The sequence below is a fragment of the Chiloscyllium punctatum genome, chromosome 30 (genome assembly GCF_047496795.1).
Source record: "Chiloscyllium punctatum isolate Juve2018m chromosome 30, sChiPun1.3, whole genome shotgun sequence".
Lineage (NCBI taxonomy): Eukaryota > Metazoa > Chordata > Chondrichthyes > Orectolobiformes > Hemiscylliidae > Chiloscyllium > Chiloscyllium punctatum.
In genome coordinates this window covers 42,223,399-42,246,456 of record NC_092768.1, presented here as the reverse complement: position 1 = coordinate 42,246,456, position 23,058 = coordinate 42,223,399, and the positions used below count along the sequence as shown (strand labels likewise).

The 23,058-nt window shown below is 43.5% G+C and overlaps 2 protein-coding genes across 2 annotated transcripts in view; one reads left to right on the top strand and one right to left on the bottom strand.

Annotated features, from left to right (window-relative positions):
* The window catches only part of LOC140455438 (uncharacterized), a 37,442-nt gene extending 37,203 nt beyond the window's left edge, over positions 1 to 239 (bottom strand). Inside the window, exon 1 of the mRNA XM_072550308.1 lies at positions 3 to 239. The gene's annotated coding sequence lies outside the window, so the exon portion shown is untranslated. The remainder of the gene's footprint in view (positions 1 to 2) is intronic.
* Positions 240 to 265: 26 nt separating this feature from the next.
* The window catches only part of LOC140455441 (major histocompatibility complex class I-related gene protein-like), a 51,120-nt gene continuing 28,327 nt past the window's right edge, over positions 266 to 23,058 (top strand). The window contains exons 1-3 of the mRNA XM_072550315.1: positions 266 to 928; positions 1,019 to 1,206; positions 1,421 to 1,486. The gene's annotated coding sequence lies outside the window, so the exon portion shown is untranslated. The remainder of the gene's footprint in view (positions 929 to 1,018; positions 1,207 to 1,420; positions 1,487 to 23,058) is intronic.

Sequence of the window (23,058 nt, the reverse complement as noted above, 5' to 3'; positions counted from 1 at the left end):
ACCGCCCTTCGGCTCTCTTTCTTCCATCTGGGGTCCGGTGGAGAGGGGGGGGGGTAGTGGGGGGGAGGCCTCCCGCTCTCCAGTAACAATTCAGGAGCCCTCCACCACGGCCGGCCGCCGGCACATCCTACGCATGCGCTTGTTTTCACCGCCAGGCGCCGGCACGTCTCGTGCATGCGTACTTCCCCAAGGTTGGTCGCCGGCACGTCTCGCTCATGCGCTCTCGTCCACTGCCGGCCGGCTGCCGCTCCCGCGCAGGCACTCTCCTTCAATGACGGCCGCAGACAGCTAGTGCACATGCGCTCTCGTATCCTACCGGCCCCGGTCACATTCTGCGCATGCGTCCTTGTCTACTGCCGGCAGCCGGCACCTGCCGCATTTGCGCGTTGTGCCGCACCTCCTGCGGAGGTGGGGTTGGGGGCGAGCGGTTTCAAAGGCGCAGGGATCTCTGGGATATCGAGTAGCCATGACTGGTGCTAGGATATCGCCTTTCGCGCCACAGAATGAGCAGAAACTGCGGCGTTGGAAGTGAACGGAAATTGCTAGAGATAACTGTCTGAGGTTCATTTCCAAGATTTCAAGCAACAAAGGAAAGCGAGTGAACTCTTGCAGGGTTTCAGGTACGAAAACGTGGAAATTGAAGAGTCAATATTGACCGAATGGCGCGTCCTTTGTCACGGGGACGATGTAAGATCGAATGTTCGAAGCAGAATCAGAAATCCGGCACTTTGATGAATTCCAGGCGCGGACCCAGCATATCCACCACCTCCGACTCCTAACACTATTTTTAAATTCATCTGAACTAATTGCCCATAAGGCAAGTTGTGTGCTGCATCGGAGAGACAGTGATAATGAGTCTCCGTTCCTCAGGAGAATGCTGGAAGGTGCATGAAGGGAAGGTGAATGCACAACGTTCAAAATGTCGCAAGTAAGTTGCGGAGCATTGAAATACACAATGACAACGATTTGAATTCAATATTTCTGCACAAAGAGTTCATTTTTTTTGTTTATTCTTTAGTGGGATGTCGGCATTCTGACTAAACCAGCAGTTATTGCTCATCCATAATTGTCACCGAGGAGATCGTGATGAGACGCCTTTTTAAACCATTGTCGTGCATGTGGTGTAGGTGCACCCACGCTGTTATAAAGAACATAGTACCACGATATCGGTCTAGTGACCATGAAATTACAGCGGTATAGTTCGAGGTCAGATGGCGTGTGACTCGGAATTTGAAGACACTGTTTTCGCCATGCATTTGCTGGTCCTAACCTTCAATGGATGCCTGTATCCTTATCGGTCTCTCTCTCTTTATTTCAGTTATCTCTGTTTGAGTTTCTATCTATATCTCTGTCTCAAAATGACCTTCTCTGCCTGTCAAGCTTTCTTACAGCGTTCTATTTTCAAAATGGTTATTTTCAGGTTGTGAGCATTACTGCCTGAGCCAGCATTTGTTGCTTATTGCCAATTCCCCTTGAGATGAAGACGGTGAGTCATCTTTTTGAACTGATACAGTCCATATCATGCAGACATATAGATACGACAATTGGGAAGGGTGTTCCAGCATTTTGTTTGTACGTAGTGAAGGAATAATAATATACTTCCATGTCATAATAAAGGGAATGTATCTCTTGCCTTAGCTTTCATATAAGTGAAGAAACAGCCTAAGTTTCATGAGATACCAAATTGGCCCACTTCCTATTTGATTGTATGACTCCCCCTCGTGCAACTACAGGGATAGCACCAGCAAAGTTGTTAAATGGGGAGAAGACTCCGCCCTAGGTTATATCTGAGCATCCCAGACCTGGAAAGTGGGGAGGGGGGTGGGGCAAGGGCGAAATGGCATCAGGAATGCCAATGCCAGACACAGAGAGATTGAAATGGAGGAACCTACATGGTGATCTCAGCTGTTGCAGTAATTGAAGTTGTGCTGTTGGTGTTACTCTACATCACAAACCAGCTGTCCAGTCAACTGAGCTAACTGACACCCCCCCCCCCTCTCCTATAATGCTCTGCTGTAGCAAAGAAACAAAAGCAGCAAGGCAAGAACTGAACCCTGGCTTGAGAGACCCTTTCTACAGGATCCTCACTGCTCACAGTGCTGTGACTGTGCAGGTTTGACCTGTTGGGTCACCTGAGGACTCAGAAAATTATGCAGCCCAGCAGACATCATCCTCATTTCATTGGATTGACATGAGAACCCAAAGCAGTCAAGGAATGCGATGTTCTTGACAGCCAATCAGTGAAAATGTATACAATAGAGAAAGCATTTCGATGCTTGGTGTGCAGGTAGCAGTTTAATCAGTCTTGTCAGTTAATAATTCACTAAGAAGAAGCCTTTTTTTTGAGGGAAACTTAAATATACTGTGTTCAAACCTATCCCCGTTTCACTTGCATTCATGCACTGAAATCGACAAGAAACATCCCAGGTTTGAAGTCAGTCAGTGTTTAAAATGATCTAATTTGCTCCAAGAAAAGACTTTACAAAACACATGAAAGGCAAATTTTTTGCATAAAGGGTTTGGTTCACTTGTGGAAAAAGAAGTGGTGGATGTGGGTACAATTACAACCTTTAAAAGACATTTGGATAAGTGCATGAATAGGCAAGGTCTGGAGGGATATGTTTGGCATGAATTGGTTCAACTGAAGAGTCTGTTTCCATGCTGTATGACTCTATGACTTTAGGGGGACTCTATCTGTGATAGCAAATTATGTCACAACCTCACAACACCACCCTCCATCTATACACACTTTGACATTTAATTCCTCTGTTTGGAGCAAAGTGGGAAACTCATTTGGGTAGCCTCTGTATTTGGCACAATCACCAGTGATACTGGCACTGTGTGCACTCTGATATCACAATGATGGAACCCTGAAAGTAAAGTCTTACCAGAACTGGTTCAATGTGTGGGTCACTATCCACACTGTTGCCATTACTCTGCGTTGCAAACCAGCTGTCTAGCCAGCCCAGCTAACCAATTCCCTTGCACTCTACTTGCTCTTTAACTATTTGCTCCCAATCCGTAGTGCTCTTTTCCAATGTCTGCCTTGCACGTTTGTGAAAAGTGGTTTGACTTTGCAGTTGACAGTATGGAGGACATCTGTAGACTGTAGGAAGATATAGGCAAAAATGAGTACTGCAGATGCTGGAAATCAGAGTCTAGATTAGAGTGGTGCTGGAAAAGCACAGCAGGTCAGGCAGCATCCGAGGAGCAGGAAAATCGACATTTCAGGCAAAAGCCCTTCATCAGGAATATTATGTGATCAAAAGAAAATGGGTTTCACTCTCAAGCACTCAGGGATTATACACCTTGGGAGGTGCAACAGGGATGGGCCATATACGATAAGTGGAAATAAGGCAGGAGATGGGTTGCTAAGTTGTGTGGAGGGACAAAAGGATCCTAGAATGGTTGCTCAAACATCCTTAAGTATAACAGGACTGGTCAATGAAGTGGTTAAGTAGCTACCTGATGAAGGAGCAGCACTCCAAAAGTTTGTACTTCCAAATGTTGGAATATAATTTGGTGCTGTGTGATTTTTTTTTACTTTGTCCACCCCAGTCCAACACTGGCACCTCCACATCATGTTTTTGTTTATTAGATGAGACATAAATTAGTAGAGTAGGGAAGTTATGCTCAAACTGTATGTAATACTGATTGGAAACCAGTATCCATAGGACTTAATGTTCTGGTGACTATATCAGAGAGAAAAGGTGATTGCATTGGAATGGAGATTTATAAGGATGTTGTCAACACTAGTAAATGTTAACTATGAGGAAAGAGGCTGCAACCATTTGTCTTCGAATATAGGCGGCCGAGGGCTGACACTTGAGATAGACAAGATAATGAGGGCCTAGACAGAATAAGTGCAGATTACCTATTTACTGTAGCAATGGTGTGGGAAAAAAAAACCAGGGGGCATAAAGTTAATGTAATTGGAAAAAGGAGTAGATGCAGAATATGGAAACATTTTCTTCACGTAGAACACCGAGGCTTCCTCTTGTTTGTGCAGTCACTCGGAGATTCTGCACACACTGATTGGTGTGCCATTGCTATTCCAAGCACCAACTTCCAAGGTCCACACAGCCGAGCAAATACATCGAGGGAATGTTGTCAACACCTGGAACTCACTGACTGAAAATATGGTAAAGGCAGTTTTCCTCGCCCCATCCAAAAAGCAGTCTATTTGAAGAGAATGTCCAACAGGTTACAGACACAGTGCAGGTAGCTGAGGTTCGGTTAGATAACTTTTCAGAGATAGGCACAGACATGTTGGGCACAATGCCTCCTAGTAAATTTTCTCTGATTTTGAGTGAATCTGATGTTAGATATTCTCTGCAGCACAGGGGTTTCTTTAAATGAGTCCTTTAAATCATCAGCTCTTTTTGTTTCAGTGTTTGCCTTCCCTGTCTGATTCCTCATTATTCAGTAGCGTGGACTGTAGGATTTGAGGTGGGAACCAGATATCTAGGTTTCGTCTTTGCAAATGACTGTCCAATCTGTCCAAAGAGTTGTCACAACAGAATACTTGTGAATCTTTTAAACTGCATTACCTACAGCAAAATGCAATAGTTCCAAAGGGATTCCCTTCAATCAGTACAATGTGCTATGAATTAACAAACACACTGGGCTGCCCTACAGCAGCAGTTGTCATGCTTGAGTTAAATCAAATGACTTCATTTGCAATCTTCTGAATCTTATGAGACCTCATCGGGTATTTGAATGATACAGTAAAATGCAGGCTATTTTGTCTATTATGTGACTGGACCGATGAAAGATGATTCAATTTGTCCCGCTCCCAGCTCTCGCCTGCAATCTTTTTTGTTCCATTTAAGGTTGCTATGACTGAATCTACTTACTGACCCCATTCAAAATGTGTAGCCTAGATCACAGCAACATGTTTCTGCAAATTTCCTTTACAATGGAACAATAGAACAATACAGCGCAGTACAGGCCCTTTGGCCCTCGATGTTGCGCCGATCCAAGCCCACCTAACCTACACTAGCCCACTATCCTCCATATACCTATCCAATGCCCGTTTAAATGCCCATAAAGAGGGAGAGTCCACCACTGCTACTGGCAGGGTATTCCATGAACTCACGACTCGCTGAGTAAAGAATCTACCCCTAACATCTGTCCTATACCTACCACCCCTTAATTTAAAGCTATGCCTCGTCGTAATAGCTGACTCCATATGTGGAAAAAGGTTCTCGTGGTCAACCCTATCTAAACCCCTAATCATCTTGTACACATCTATCAAGTCACCCCAAACCTCCTTTTCTCCAATGAAAACAGTCCCAAGTGCCTCAGCCTTTCCTCATACGATCTTCCTACCATAACAGGCAACATCCTGGTAAACCTCCTCTGCACCCGTTCCAGTGCCTCCACATCCTTCCTATAGTATGGTGACCAAAATTGCACACAATACTCCAGATGCGGCTGCACCAGAGTCTTATACAACTGCAACATGACCTCAGGACTCTGGAACTCAATTCCTCTACCAATAAAAGCCAGTACGCCATATGCCGCCTTCACCGCACTATTTACCTGGGTGGCAACTTTCAGAGATCTGTGTACATAGACACCAAGATCTCTCTGCTCATCCACGCTACTAAGTATCTGACCATTAGCCCAGTATCCCATCTTTTTGTTACTCATACCAAAGTGAATCACCTCACACTTACCCACATTGAACTCCATTTGCCACCTTTGTGCTCAGCTCTGCAGCTTATCTATATCCCGCTGTAACCTGACACATCCTTCCTCACTGTCAACAACTCCACCGACTTTCGTATCATCCGCAAACTTGCTCACCCAACCTTCTAGCCCCTCCTCCAGGTCATTTATAAAAATGACAGACAGCAATGGTCCCAAAACAGATCCTTGTGGAACACTGCTAGTAACTGCACTCCAAGATGAACCTTTACCATCAACTACTACCCTCTGTCTTCTTCCAGCCAGCCAATTCCTAATCCAAACCTCCAACTCCCCCTCAATGCCATACCTCCATATTTTTTGCAGTAGCCTACCATGGGGAACCTTATCAAATGCCTTACTAAAATCCATATACACCACATCTACCGCTTTACCCTCGTCCACCTCCTTAGTCACCTTCTCAAAGAATTCAATAAGGTTTGTGAGGCACGATCTGCCCTTCACAGAACCATGCTGACTATCCTTGATCACATTATTCCTATCCAGATGTTACATAGGCCGCCCTCTTCCCTTTAACAAGGGATTCCAATTCCTTATTAAACCACAGCTCCCTCACATGACCCTTTCCTCCCTGCCTGACAGGTACATACTTATCAAGGACACTCAATAGTTGTTCCTTGAACAAGCTCCACATATCAATTGCGCCCTTGCCTTGAAGCCTACTTTTCCAAGCCACGCATCCTAAGTCATGCCTCACCGCAGCATAATTTCCCTGCCCCCAGCTATAACTCTTGCCCTGCAGTGCACTTATCCCTCTCCATCACTAGAGTAAAAGTCACCGAATTGTGGTCACTGTTCCCCAAGTGCTCACCTACTTCTAATTCTAACACCTGGCCTGGTTCGTTACCCAGAACCAAATCCAGTATGGCCTCACCTCTTGTTGGCCTGTCTACATATTGTGTCAGATTACATTACATTACAGTGTGGAAACAGGCCCTTTGGCCCAACAAGTCCACACCGACCCGCCGAAGCGCAACCCACCCATACCCCTACATTTACCCCTTACCTAACACGATGGGCAATTTAGCCTGGCCAATTCACCTGACCTGCACATCTTTGGACAGTGGGAGGAAACCGGAGCACCCGGAGGAAACCCACGCAGACACGGGGAGAATCTGCAAACTCCACACAGTTAGTTGCCTGAGGTGGGAATCGAACCCAGGTCTCGGGCGCTGTGAGGCAGCAGTGCTAACCACTGTGCCGCCCACACAGGAAACCCTCCTGCACACATTGGACAAACACCGACCCATGTAACGAACTCGAGCTATAGCTTTCCCAGTCAATATCAGGAAAGTTAAAGTCCCCCATAACAACCACCCTATTACTTTCACTCTCGTCCTGAATCATCCTCACAATCCTTTCTTCTACGTCTCTCGGACTATTAGGAGGCCTGTAGAAAACTCCTAACAGGGTGACTTCACCTTTCCTATTCCTAACCTCAGCCCAAACTACCTCAGATGGCGAGTCTTCATCCATCGTCCTTTCCACCGCTGTAATACTATCTTTGACAAGCAATGCCACACCTCCCCCTCTTTTACCCCCACCTCTGACCCTACTAAAACATTTAAACCCTGGAACCTGTAACAGCCAATCCTGTCCCTGTTCTACCCATGTCTCCGTAATAGCCACAACATCGAAATCCCAGTTACCAACCCATGCTGCAAGTTCATCTACCTTATTTCGTATACTTGCATTGAATTTTACACACTTCAAGCCACTTTCCTGTTTACAGGCACCCTCCTTTGAGATTGATGCCATGTTCCTAACCTCCCTACACTCCAGGTTCTGCACCCTAAAGCTACAGTCTAGGTTCCCATGCCCCTGCAGAGTTAGTTTCAACCCCCCTCAAAAGCACTAGCAAACCTCCCCCCAAGGATACTGTGCCCCTCAGGTTCAGGTGTAGACCATCCTGTTTATAGAGGTCCCATCTTCCCCAGAAAGAACCCCAGTTATCCAGATACCAGAACCGCTCCCTCCTGCACCATCCCTGTAGCCACGTATTTAACTGTTCTCTCTCCCTATTCCTTGACTTTACTTCATGTCACCCACAAGTCTTTCCAATTCAAAAACGTGACTGCCATTCTGTGGGTTTGCCATTCTGTGGGTTTTTGTACTCAGGCTCTTGGTTCAGCTTGACTCCTGAAGCTGAATTGGAGAGGACATTCCAACACGTTATGGACAATGCATTTCTCTGGAACTCTCAGTTGAGATCATAGTTCTCTTGCTGTTAATGGTTGTGGGACTGTCTGATTTTCAGAGGCCTATTTTGCAAAAATTTATTTTATTTTACAATTGGCATAGGTGAAATAAATTTATAATTCACTCCTAAAAATACACTTTTCTATCAATGGAAAAATGGTTAGAAATGTGAAAATATGACATAAAAGCAAGAAAAATATGACTCAGATCCTTGTGCCTCTTGCACTTTGTATGAGCTGATTTATATTCCAGGGATACATGTTAATGAATGTAGTAGGAGGAGGATATGACCTCAGTGTTTGGATTGCGATCTTATGCAGGAGTGAGAGCTCTGGAATTGTGGGACTTTGTGACCTGTTACAGAGGAGGTGGGACCTGTACTTGTCCTTCAGTGGTGGGGGTCAGAAGCAGTGTCTTGGCTGTGAGGTTGATGGTTTGCTAGTGGATTTGGGGGACTTGCAAAACTAGGATGTCAGTGGCCTAGAAAATCAAATATAGTTTCAGCAGGATGAAAGCAAACCTCAAAATGGAGCGCAGAATGTTAGGAAGGGCAATAGAAAGCTGAGAAACAAAACAAAGGCAATATTCAGAGGTTAGTAGTGTTTTGCTTTGTATTCATTCACAAGATGTGGGTGCCACTGGCTGGGCTAGCATTTATTGCCCATCTCTATTATGTGGTGGTGAGGTGGTTCTTGAACTGTTGCATTCCATTTGCTGTAGGTAGACCCAAAATGCCATTTGGGAGGGAATTCCAGGATTATTTCTCAGTTAGACTGAATATGCAACGAAATATTTCCAATTCAGGATTGTGAGAGTCACCTTGGATGGGATTTGTGGGTAGTGATGTTTCCATATATCTGCTGCCCTGGTCTTTCAAGATGGTCACGGGTTTGGAAGGTGCTATCTAAAGAGCCTTGGTGAATTTCTGCAATCTACCTTGTAGATGGAATGCATTACTACCACTAAATGTTGGTGGTAGAAGGGCTGAATGTTTGCTATTGTGATGCAGAGTTGTTTTGTACACAATGGTCATAGATTCACACAGCATGGAAACAGACTTTTCAATCCATCCAGTCAATGCTGAACATAATCCCAAACTAAACTAGTCTCACATGCCTCCTCCTAGCTCATATTCCTTCAAATCTTTCCTATTCATATACTTATCCAAATGTCATTTAAACACTGTAATTGTACCCACATTCACAACTTCATCAGGAAATTCATACCACACGTGAACTACCATTTGCATGAAACAGTTGCCCCTCATGTCTTTTTCAAATCTCTCTCCACTCACTTGTTGGAAATGCAATAATCCAGCAAGTGGGGACCATTCCATCACATGCCTGACTTGTGCCTGGTGGATGATCCACAGACATGCAGGAGTCAGAGGTGAGCTTTTCGCTGAAGAACTCCTAGACTCTAACCTGCTTCTGTAGCCACAGCATTTATATGGCTGGTCCAATTAACTTCTGATCAGTTGTAATTCCCAGGGAGTTGCTAGTGGGGCAATTCAATGATGGAAATGTGGTTGAATGTCAAGGGGTGATTGTCTCTTTTTGGAGATGGTCATTGCCTGGCACTTGTGTGGTCCAAATATTATTTTCCACTTTTCTAGGTCTTGCATTTGGACATGGACTGCTCCAATATTTGAGGAGTTGCCAGCAATGCTGGACTTTGTGTGATCATCAGTAAATATCCTCATTTCTGACCTACTGCTGGTGGGAAGGCCATGAGTGAAGCAGTTGAAGATGCTTGGTGCAAAGACACTACCCGGAGGAACTCCTGCAGAGGTGTCCTTGAGCTGAGATGACTGACATCCAACATCAAAAATTATCATAATTTGTGCTGGATATGATTCCAAACACTGTAGACATCACCTGCTGATTCTCAATGTTCCAATTTTGTTCGTGTTCTTGGATGCAACACTCAATCATATACAATCAGTTTAAACAGTTGGAAGTAGAACACTACAGTTCTTACTATACATGGTTAAAAACAGTCAGAAACAGTCACTTAACTTTCCGATTGACAGGGTATTTTGGATGGGATACAGAATGGAGTAAAGAAGGAGCTACATTGATAAATAATCACAGCTTCGTTTGTATTATAGATTTCAAAACATTTCTTCTGATTTTAACTCCATTAGTTGACAGCATTATGCTAATTTACTGAATTAATAATCCAGACCCTTTACTAATTTTCCAGAAGTACAAATGCAAATCTCAGCGTGGCAGTCTGAGATACAACTAATTAGTAAATCCAAAATAAAATTCTGGTTGCACTAATAACCTCTGACCCAAAAACCTCCACTTGCAAAATAGCTGTACCTTTAGGAGGCTGGAGAAGAAGGATTTGTTATCATGAATGAAATTTAAGCAAGGACACATTAAGAGTGTTTAAAATTAAGTGGTGTCTTCCTTGCATAACTGAGGAGAATGTCTTTTCACTGGTGAGAGGGTACACAATCAAGGACATGTAGTTAACAAAAGAAACAGGGGAAAAGAGGCAAACTCTTTAACACAATGTGGACTGTATTGTCAGAAAATATAATGCTAACAGATTCAATGCTAATTTACAAAAGGAAACTTGATATTTAGTTGAAGAGTAAAGCATTGCAATGATGTAGAACTAATTACCGTTTTTAAAAATCCACACTGGTGTGATGGGCAGAGTGGCCTTTTTCAATCCAATTTCAATAAATCCTCACACTTTATACAAATGTCTGATTACATGTGAATTTTCGTAAAAAGATTTCTCCAACTTTCCACTCCTCATTCCACTGACCCCTCCAAGTCTGTGCACTTCTATTAATGCCTCAGCATCCTTATATGATATGTACCCTGATAGAATATTGTAAACCACTGAGATTACCATTTTAAAAAAAGCCCCCATACTTTTAGCTGTCCTGACACTGTTCCACGTGGACTCACAATCTTCATTGAAGTCTGATTTGTCCTTCTCTCCAAAGAAAAGCATGCTTGTTAGGTTTTTCTGCCTCCAGTTGAATAGACACTCAGTTTCGACTGAAGAACCCATTGCCAGCTGGTGACTGAGCAGTTCAGTTCTAAACATAATATGCAGTTACACCCTGAGCTGATCTTTCCCTCATCAGGGATTATTTCCACCGGAGCAGAAAAGGCTCAGGAGACATTTAACAGAGTTAAAAATAAAATGAAGTTGACAGGGAAGGCTGATTTCTACCCTGCTGGGGAATGCTCCTTCAGATGGGATCTGAAGAGTGTGGCAAAGAACACAGGCAGACATGCTCTTTCTTCCTGTAGAGAAAAACTTCGACATATTCCATCCCTCCTGAAATGAGAAGTTGGTCAGCAGCCAACAGGTTTTGGACATATAAAACAATTGACAAAGTTGTAAATGGATTTGATCTATTTCTCCACTGTCAGAAGCTGCTTAAAGCAGAATTTGGGAGTTCAATGGCTATATTTAGTTGAATTGAACTAAATTGAATTTATTGTCCCGTGTACAGAGGCACAGTGAAAAGCTTTCTCTTGCGAGCAACACAGGCAGATCACATAGTTAAATGGCATAGCTAAGTAAATGATAGGTGAACAGCGGCAGAAACAAAAGCACGGGTATAGGCGAATGTTTAGAGTTTGTGAGTCCATTCAGTATTCGAACAACAGTAGGGCACAAACTGTTACGAAACCAGCTTATGCATGTGTCCAGGCTTCTGTACCTTCTCCCCGATGGTAGAGGTTGTAGAAAAACATTGCCAGGGTGGGATGGATCTTTAGTTGAAAAATAGCTGAAGGATGTAATAGTGAAATAATTGTGAAAAGAAATCCCAGCATTGACCAAATTAGCTGGAACCAGAAATGGCCTGAAAAAGGTCAGCAATGATCATGGCTGATGACCAACCACAGGTTTCCCAGAGCAGTCCAGAGGAAAGTGGCAGTGTCTATTATCACAGCAGCTTCCTTCAGGATGAGAACAGATTATATATATTGTGCTGACTACCCGAAAGCCAATGATGGCCACATCTCAGGAGTGAATAGGATAAAAGCAGCAGCAATTTCCTGATTGTACACTCCTCAATATTTCTGACACTCCAGAGTAGACAATACAGCGTACATAGACAATACAGCGTACATTTTTCAAAATGTATTGAATGTTAGGATCCTTACCCTTTATGGATGACTTGGATATTGGTTTGCAGGGCACAGTTTCAATGTTTGCAGATGACATGATACTTGAAAGAATTTGAATTAATTTTGATTTGTGTTAAATTTCAAAAGGACAGGAGGAATTGTCATAAAAGTGATGGATGAATTGTATATTAGAGAACTGTGAGATAATTCATTTTGAGAGGAAGAATAGGGACAGGTAATGTGAAATAAAGGGTACAGTTCCACAGGATGGTGCAGGAGCACAGGGGCCTGTATATACATGTGCAAAAATCATGGCATTAGCAGAGAAGATTTGGAAATGCAGTTAAAATGCAGATGGGATGCTAAGCTTTATGAACAGGAGCAAGACTACAAAGGTCTCCATTGCTGTAACCATTCTCTGATATGATGATTTATTTGCCAATTTTGCATTGTATTTTATTTGGTTCACATTGGCCCCCTTAAACACTATTTGTTATTTGAATTCCTTAATTCTAACAATGGAAGAAGGAGTGGTCGTCACGACTATTAGTAACTTTAAATCCTAATTTTTACCAGCTTTGCTCCATGTATTTATGAATATCACTTTAAAATAGCAACTTAGCTGCTCCACTCTCCTCGGTGATAGTTTTTAATATGCAACTCATTGTATGGCCCAAGAATTCAGGCACGCACTTCTGCAGTAAAACAAGAACCTCAGCCAGAGCCAGTTTCCTTTGGTAAATGCGACTGAGTGGTTTATGATGGGAGCAGATTGTTAACAATTTGAATCGCTTCTACCATTATTGAAAGTTGTTACACTCAAGTTAAAATTTAATGTTTTCCTTTGGTGAAAGTGATTTTTAATTTACGCCATGGTCCCTATTGGTTAAAGGTTAGTGGTGGTGGGCAACTGTTAGTTCCCAGTTCACATTAACTAGTTGAGGTTTCGTATCCTCCTGATTGTCTAGTGTGTGCCAACACTTCAGGGTCTAAAATTCAGACGATACCCCTGATTATACAGGTTTGGAGGAATTATTCAATTGCCTCCTTACTACAGACAAATCTTCAAAATGTGATCATTGGATATCCTTGATATCACAAACACCAAGGGCTAGAATTAGAAGCTGTCTAAAAGAAACAGCTGGAAGTACTAACCATGACTGAACTCAAATTTTCCTGTTGTGTTCAAATAAATACATTCGAGAATGGAAGGATCACACACAATTCTATCTCGTTCCAATGTCAAAAGGTCACTTGTGTTAGAAATGCAACTATCTTCTCTGACATGATTTGAAGAATCGTCCAAGGGAAACAAATGTTCAGCAGTGACATTGGTGCCAGAGAATGACATCTGCGAGGGCCATTTGCACAACCAAAGGTTCACCGAGTTTCCAGTGTAGCAACAAATTAAATCTGAATGGTTCATTGTCAGACAGCAGACTTTTAACCAAACCAGCATGTCAATCACTTACAATGTTACTAACGTGGAGGGAGGTGGGTTAGTGATAAACCTACTTTACTGATGCTAATCAATTATGTGACCATACAAAAAGCCCCAGGGACCTGACAAACCCATCCTTGGTCTTGCAAGCTCTCCTCACGACATGTCCTGCTGCAGTCTGTATCCCATCCCACCCCATACACCTACAGATCCATAACCCCCAAATTCACAACATCACATACCCCCCCCCACCCCCCACCAACCATTTGCTCTATATTCACTGCAGGGAAAGATGATGCAGATATAGAAATCAAGGAAGAGTCTGTGATATACCTGAACAGATTAGCATTGTGAAGGAGAAGAGGTATTAGCAGATTTGAAAGTGAACAAACCCCAGGCCTAGATGTGATATATCCCTGGCTGGGAGAGTTGGGAGGACTTTTCAGGAGCTTTGGCATTTCAAATCCTCTCTGGCTCCTGGAAGGGAGTCTGAAGTACAGATGTTGGCATTTGGGATCCCTATTAAACCTATGTCACTCAGTATTCCATTATTGGTATTTCCTGTACAGCGTGAAACCTCACTAACTGTGACATTAGTATCTTGCCTTCCACAGACATAAACAAATGATTTATTGAATCCTGTTTACTCGATTATGAGTGCAACATTTATCAGAAATAAGAAGATTTTGCTCTCGGAAAGTAAACTAACCCTCAGATGAAGACGGACAAGGGGCAATGGTCACCTACCATCATGAGTAGCTGCCAAAAGGATGTAGAAAATTGACTGACATAGCGTACATTACTTGCACCAGGGTAAACCAAGATCTCAGGGGAGCAGAGAATGTAGTGATTGTAATGAGGTCCGCCGCGTAGACTTCATAGAATATGAATTCTCTGACTGGGGCTGTTAATCTGGTTCAGCAGGGAGCCCTGGCTGACAGATATAAGCAGGAGTGTCAGACGTTTTGACACTGAGAGCTGCTTCTGAGGGAGCTGGACCACTGTCAAGGACTTTTCATGTGCAACTAAAAGGTGACTTGATGACAGGATACTGGCCTCTCTGGTATCACCTTCAGAAGGCTCTCATCTGGTGGTCTCCATGGAACATAGTGGTCTTCATCAGGCAATCCACAGAGAGCTGTCTTCTCCGAATGGAAGATGGACCTGAAAAAGAGAAGCAAGACACAGGGAAGAGTTCCCTACCATCTTCACTTGAGAGCAGGATGCTACCTAAGTATCTTTAACATGATCAACTCGTTCCACAATTTCAGCCTGTTTGTCCTCTGGTAACAGCGAACAATCCCAAGTTGTCACGTTGTGTCTTTTTTAAAAGTACTTAACTAATTTATCAGATCTACCATGCTGCTTCCTAACAAATTCAATAAATGTCAGAAAATTACTTACAAATCATCAACTGTCGATATGAAGTAACTGTAATCACAAACTCTCAAAAATCATTAACTAATGTGGTCCCATTATTCAAGAGGGGTGGTAGGGATAATAGACATAAAACATAGAAAAGTACAGCACAGAACAGGCCTTTTGGCCCACGATGTTGTGCCGAGGTTTAATCCTAATGTAAGATATAGTAGCTTAACCTAAGCACCCCTCAACTCACTGCTATCCATGTGCATGTCCAGCAGTCGCTTAAATGTCCCTAATGACTCTGCTTCCACCACACAGCTGACAATGCATTCCATGCATTCACAACTTTCTGTGTAAAGAACCTACGTCTGACGTCTCCTTTATACCTTCCTCCTAATATCTTCAAACTATGACTCCTCTAACCAGTCAATCCTGCCCTGGGGAAAAGTCTCTGGCTATTGACTCTATCCATTCCTCTCACTGTTATGTACCCCTCGGTCAGGTATCCTCTCTTCCTCCTTCTCTCCAGAGAGAAAAGTCCAAGCTTATTCAACCTTTCTTCATAAGGCAAGCCCTCCAGTCCAGGCAGTATCTTGGTAAACCTTCTTTGCACCCTCTCCAAAGCTTCTGTATCTTTCCTCTAGTAGGGTGACCAGAACTAGACACAATATTCCAAGTGTGGTCTCACCAGGGACTTGTAGAGCTGCAACAAAACCTCGCAGCTCTTAAACTCAATCCCCCGTTAATGAAAGCCAAAACACTATATGCTTTTTTTTAAACAACCCTATCCACTTGGGTGGCAACTTTGAGGGATCTATGGACTTGCACACCCAGATCCCTCTGTTCCTCCACACTGCCAAGAATCCTGTCTTATTCTATATTCAGTATTCTAGTTTGACCTTCCAAAATGCATCACTTTGCATTTATCCACATTGAACTCCATCTGCCATTTCTCAGCCCAGCCCTGCATCCTGTCTATGTCACGCTGCAGCCTGCAATAGCACTCGATACTATCGATGACACCTCCAGCCTTTTCGTCATCTGCAAATTTACTAACCCACCCCTCAATCTCCTCATCCAAGTCATTTATAAAAACCACAAAGAACAGAGGCCCAAGAACAGAGCCCTGCAGGACCCTACTCAACACTGTCTTTCAGGGAGAATACTTTCCATCTACAACCACTATCTGCCTTCTGTCAGCCAACCAATTCTGAATCCAGATAGCCAAATCTCCCTGTATCCCATACTTCCTGACTTTATGAATGAGCCTACCATGAGGAACCTTATCAAATGCCTTGCTGAAGTCCATATACACCACATCCACTGCTCGACCGTCATCAACCTGTCTTGACACCTCCTCAAAGAACTCAATAAGATTTGTGAGGCACGACCTGCCCCTCACAAAGCCATGCTGACTGCCTTTAATCACACTATGCTTTGCCAAATAGTCATAAATCCTATCCCTCAGAATTCTTTCCAAAACTTTGCTGACCACAAACGTAAGACTGACTGGTCTGTAATTGCCAGGGATTTCCCTGTTACCCTTCTTGAAAAGAGGAACAACATTCGCCTCCTTCCAATCCTCAGGTACAACTCCCATGGAGAGTGAGGAGGCACATATCCTCGCCAGCGGCTTAGCAACTTCCATTCTCGCTTACCGGAGCAGCCTAGGATAAATCTAATCTGGTCCCGGGGACTTATCTATCTTAATGTTTTCCGAAATTTCTAGCACATCAACTTCATCAATCTTGATCTGGTCAAGACTGTATCCCAGCTCCTCTAAATTTTCATTTACAACAAGTTCCCTTTCCTTGGTGAAAACTGAAACAAAAAACTCATTTAGGGCTTCCCCTATCTGCTCAGACTCCACGCACAAGTTCCCTACACTATCCCTGAACGGCCCTACCTTCTCCCTGATCATTCTCTTACTCCTCACATATGAGTTCAAAGGCCTTTGGGTTCTCTCTAATCCTTCTTGCCAAGTCTTTCTCGTGCCCTCTCCTGGCTCAGTCCATTTCTGAGCTCCTTTCTAGAAAGCCTGTAATCCTCTAAAGCTGAGCTACATCCTTGCTTCCTCCACTTTACATATGCAGACTTCTTCCTTTTGACGAGATGCTCCTCTGTTCTAGTCATCCAAGGTTCTTTAATCTTACCCCTTCTTACCTGTCTCAGAGGAACAAATTTGTGCATCACTTGCAACAACTGCCCCTTAAATAGTCTCCACATGTCTGCTGTGTCCTTTCTGTGGAACAAATGCTCCCAGGCTGTACTTCCCAACTCCTGTCTGATAGTGTCATAATTTCCTTTTCCCCAGTTAAATATCTTCCCTTGGTAACTGCTCCTTTCACTCTTCAAGTCTATGCTAAATGTGAGGCAGTTGTGATCACTTTCACCAAAGTGCTCTCCCACAGTGAGATCTGACACCTGCCCTGGCTCATTGCTGAGAACCAAATCCAAAATGGCCTCTCCCCTCGTTGGTCTGTCTACATAATCCAGGAAGATGCAGACTAGTGAGTCTAGAGAGTAACAGTCATAGACCTGCATGGAAACAGATACTTCAACCCAACTTGTCCATGCCAACCAAATTTCCTAAATTAATCTAGTCCCATATGCCAGCATCTGGCCCATATTCCTCTAAACCCTTCCTATTCATATACCCCCCTATAAATGTTGTAATTTTACTAGACTCCACCACTTCCTCTGGCAAAATCATTCCATACATGTTGTAGTCTCTGCATGAAAAAGTTGCCCCTTAGGTCTCTTTTAAATCATTCTTCTCTCGCCTTAAACCTATGCTCTCTAGTTTTGGACTCCCCCGGCCCTGGGAAAAGACCTTGACTATTCACCCTATCCATACCTCCCCCGCCCCACTGATTTTATAAACCTCTACAAGGTCAGCTCTCAGCTTCCGACACTTCAGGGAAAATAGCCCCAGCCTATTCAGCCTTTCCTTATAGCTCAAACCCTCCAACCCTGACAACATCCTTGTAAATCTTTTCTGAACCCTTCCAAGTTTCACAACTTTATTTCTACAGGAGTGAGAGCAGAATTGCATGCAGTCTTCCAAAAATGGCCTAACCAATGTCCTGTACAGCCACAACATGACTTGTGTGGTGGGGATATAATTGGAAAAATTTCTGATGGACAAAATTAACTTCAGAGGCAAGGATCAATTAAAGATTGTCAGCATAGCTTTAAGGGGGACTAAATGCCTAAAAAATTTGAATTTTTTGAGGTGGTTCCGTGGTGTGTAGATGAGGGTAGTGCAGTTTATAAGTCTGTATGGACTTTAGTAAGATTTTTGGCAAAGTTTTATATGGCAGACTAGTTAGGAAGGTAAGTGTCCATGGGATCTAGGGCAATTTGGTAAATTGGAGTTAGCGTATTGGCAGGATGTGGAGTGTAAAAGCTTGAAAAGGTTCTTGTGACTGGAAGCCTGTGACTAGTGCATACCACAGGGTTCAGTGCCTGTTCCTTGCTGTTTGTAATCTACGTTAATAGTTTAGATATGAAGGTAGGAGATATGATCAGTAAGTTTGCGCAGTGGTAAATAGTGAGGAGGAGGAATGCTTGAGGGTACAGACTACCTGGTCAGATGGGCTGAAGAGTGGCAAATGGGATTTAATCCTGAAAAGTGTGAGATGGTGCATTTTGGGAGAACTGCCAAGGCAAGGAAGTATAGTTAGAATGGACTATGGTAGTTCAGAAGATCCAAGAGACCTTCAAGTGCATGTCCAAGGCTGTTAAGAAGACATATAGGATACTTGCCTTGCATTAAATACAAGAGCAGGGAGATTATGATGCAGCTGTAAAAGACATTAGTCCAAAGTTGGAGGACTGTGTGCAGTTCTGGTTGCCGCAGTATAGGATGGATATAGTTGCACAAGAGAGGGAGCAGAGGAGATTCACCAGGGTGTTGCCTGAGCTGGAATGATGCAGCAATGATAAGAGACTGGGTAGGCTGAGATTGCTAAGAGCACAGAAGGCTGACTGGGGACAGGGTTGAGGTGTACAAATTATCAGGAGCATAGATGAGGAGAAAATTATTCCTGTTCGTAGAGGGGCCGATAACCACGGTGCACAGTTGTAAGCTAAGGAGCTGAAAGTTAGAGGAGATTTGAAGCAATATGTTTTTCAGCTGGAACATTGTGGGTATCTTGAACTCACTGCCTAAAAGAGTGATGGAGGTGGGAATCAACAAGATATTGAAGAAATATTTAGATGAGCACTTGAAAAGCTATAGCGTAGAAGGTCATGAAGCAACTGCTAGGAAATGGGATTAGAAAGATGTTTGATGACCATTGTGGAAATAATGGTCTGAATAGCCATTTCCTGGGCGGTAAAAGGCTCTATGTCTCTATGATTGTGTGTTATTAGGTCACCCTGTGGCCTTTTCGACACAAAAGAGACCCAGCTTGTTGATCCTTTCCTGTTACGTATGCTCGTGCAATATTATTGTAGCCTCTACTCCTTTTCCATCCCCTCGATAACATTTTCATTATACCCAAATGTAAGCAGTACTAGTCTCATAAATTCATTGAGTTAAATGTATTTTTGTTACGATCTACACATTATTATTTGGTTTGAAATACTATAATGCTTATGAGCTGTATTGAATAAATTTGGATTTCTGGCAGGTTTTCTGAAGAGGAAAGTGTTAAAGAGCCATGATAGTTGAAACATGAACATATCTGCAGAGGGCAGATGTGGGTTTCAGTTCTGATGACTCACTCAAGGGTGAAGATAAGTAACCACTAAAGTGCAGTAAGTCGCAGTTATTGATGATAGTTCTGGTCAACATAAAAGAGATCTTAGCATGGTTAAAAGCTATAAAAAGGCAACTTGGAGGGATAGAAAAAATGTATCAAGAGTACTGAGGGTTAAAATGAGGAACAAGCAAAACAATTGAGGTGAGAGTTGTCATGGTTGAGAAGAGACAAAGCTATGGGTTCCCTCACTGGAGAGTGAGAAGGAAAATGGATGAAATGTGTAGTTTAGTGCAGAATTGAAGAAAAAATTAGCCTCTACCTCCTTTCTCTCTGTGTCCCATTGAAGTCATAAATAGTCACACAGAAGAGATGAAAGTGGTTCTATGACAGGTTTGTGCGTAGATATTGTTGCCTCTAAAGTGGTCAGTTAATCTGGTCATACAGCTTTCTCAACTGGATCTCCAGACGTGACAAAAATTTCAGAATGGTGATGAATCACACAAGAGTACCATGGTGTGCTCATCTGTAGAAGCAACAAATAAATTAGAAAGAGGGTTTTATTCAGATATACCTGATTTTCAAATCTCCCTGTGAGTTTAGAAAAATGGCAAGTTTGAGACAGACACAATTTAATCTGTACCCTTAGATATCTGAACATAAAATTTGAGGGGTACATATATCAAAACCAACCCAATGTTCGACCCAATTCCCATGTTTCTGTGATAGTCCTGCGTTCTCCCCATTGCCTTGAGTCAATTCCAAGCTAATCCCACTGCTCTACTCTCTCCTCATTGACCTATAAGAACCCCAAATAAATCCCATTGCTCCACTTTCTTCCCATAGCCCAGTATAGATCCCAAAAAAGCTTACTGTTACACTCTCTCCTCCTATCCCACTGCTGCCTCACAGCACCTGGGTTCAATTCCAGCCTCAGGCAACTGTCTGTGTGGAGTTTGCAATTTTTCCCCATGTCTGTTCTCTGGGTGCTCCGGTTTCCTCCCACAATCCAAAGATGTGCAGGTTAGGTGAATTGGCCATGCTAAATTGTCCATAGTGTTCAGGGATGTGCAGGTTCGGTGCATTAATCAGGGGTAAATGTAAAGTGGGAGGGTCTGGGTGGGTTAATCTTTGGAGGGTCAGTGTGGACTTGTTGGACCAAATGGCCTGTTTCTACACTCTATGGATTCTACGATATCCCTGTTTTCTGGAGTCCGCTTTTGTCCCAATTCTTCTTTCACTAGACTACATTTGCCCCAGAAATCAGCTAAGTATCAATTTCAGGGAGGTTCATGAAGACTTGCATTCTGTGATTCCCAGCATGTTTTCTCTCCCATTTTTACTTTGCTCACCTCATTAAGTGTGCACCATGAATTCACAGGGGCGCTCTTATACGATCCAGTGAAACATTTGCTGATGCTGGGACATTCTGGCATTCACAGCACTGGCGGTATGTTTAATTCTGGCTGTACCCTTTGTCAAACTCTGCCTGTCTGGTCTTCAGCAACCACTTGAGTCATTGCGGTGTCCTCGATTTGCAGGAATGTGCAGAAGTGTTGCAAGAAGCTTAGGGATCTTCTTTATTCCTCAACAGTAAATGTCCCCATCTCCTCTTTGGTACATCATGTAAATTCCAACCCTGCCATTATACCCACCTTCCACCAAAGCTGATGGTCTATTACTCTCACTATTGCATGCATTATCTTCCTTCAACTGCTTTCATCCCATTCCCCCAAACTACTAACCGTTGCTTCACCCTGCACTTTCTAGTCACTCAGTCAGGCCACCTCACAACCTTTCTTGTCTGATGACCCTGACTGACAATCGGCCCACTTGACTGTTCATTGCTGCCAAACATGACAAGCCACCTGGCTATTTGACCATTATAAAAGGTGAGCCAAAGCAAGGGAGAGAACACATGCTGTGAGTGTCCAAGTAAGCACAAGGTGAGGGAGTGTTCGGAAAACAAGCTCAGAGCTCAGAGCCGATCCCCTGTTCCTGACAAAGTCAATGACTGCAATGTCAAGATGTCAGTGAGCTGCAAAGTGCTGGACTGTTTTGTAAATATGTCCCATACGTGCTACGATGAGGGGATGAAGCTGCTGTTTTGCCAATGGCTGAAGATGGTAGATGCAGGTGGTCGCTGGGCATGGAGTGTACGCTGGGTTATTGTTGACCATGATGGAGGCCTGGAGAAGATGTTGGAGAGCTGCAGCCACCAAATACCTATTCAGCTTTCCATTTTTCAGACTGTCACCACCTAGTTTCTCCATATGACCTGGGAAACTAGCAATTTTAAACAAGGCAAGATTAAGTAATAATCAGACGTTAATACATGAGAACAGGCCTCTTGCTGCTAACCAGCCTGACTCTCACTGAGACATTAAAACCTTGTGCGGAAGATGGGACTTTGATTTTTCCAACATTGAGAATCTTATTTTTTTCAATTATCACCATACTTTCTAAACTGACTCGCCTATGCCCACCTCATTCAGGGGCAGGGAAGATTCTGTCACCATTCAACATAACCCTCCCTTCTTTTCAGTCCTGCTTGCTTTCCCTATTTCTGCACTCACTGCATGAAATACCTCATAAGCATCTTCCAGATCTCATGAAAGGCCATTTACCAAAAACATTCGGCTGAATCTTAGGCTTGTTGCTCATGATCAGCTTCATCGAATTTCAAGGAGGAGTTCTGATTAGATTAGATTAGATTCCCTACAGTGTGGAAACAGGCCCTTCAGCCCAACAAGTCCACATCGACTCTCCGAAGAGTAACTCACCCAGACCCGTTTCCCTCTGACTAATGCAGCTGACACTATGGGCAATTTGACCATTTCACCTGACCTGCACATCTTTGGACTGAGAGGAAATCGGAGCACCCAGAGGGGACCCACGCAGATACTATGTGCAAACTCTGCACAGACAGCCACCAAAGGCTGGAATCGATACTGGGTCCTTGGTGCTGTGAGGCAGTAGTGCTAACCACTGAGCCATTGTGCCACCCATTCTCTCCGAAAGGCCTAGCGAGTCTCCTGATTCAGTCATCAAATCCCACCTCATTAGCTACCGAGCCTGCTGCTGCGGTGCACGACTCATCTAACACTAGCCCACTTCTGCCACTCTGCTCCTACTTCGCAGCTTGTGTCACCAAAGCAGATGACCTCTGGTCTTTTCGCATGGCTGTTTGTGGAAGCTTGCTGTGCACAAAACGGTTTCCCAATTTCCCTCATTGAAAGAACGGTTAATAGTAAAGTGTACCCCTACTGCAAAAAGCAGACTCCACTCCCTGGTAACTAGTGACCAGAACAATCTTTTCAGTCTGACTGGATCCAGTTATCAGACCTGCTGCAAATGAGCGTCAATAGCTAGCATCAGCACAGTGTGGTATTCAATTGCACGCCAGATTATGTTACTGTTGCAGGAGCTTCTCTGCTGGTTAAACAGTGGGTCTTTACAACATGCTGCTTGTTACTTTGCTGCACGTTTACTGTGTGTTCATAGTCTCCTCAGGTAAGCAGTTCAA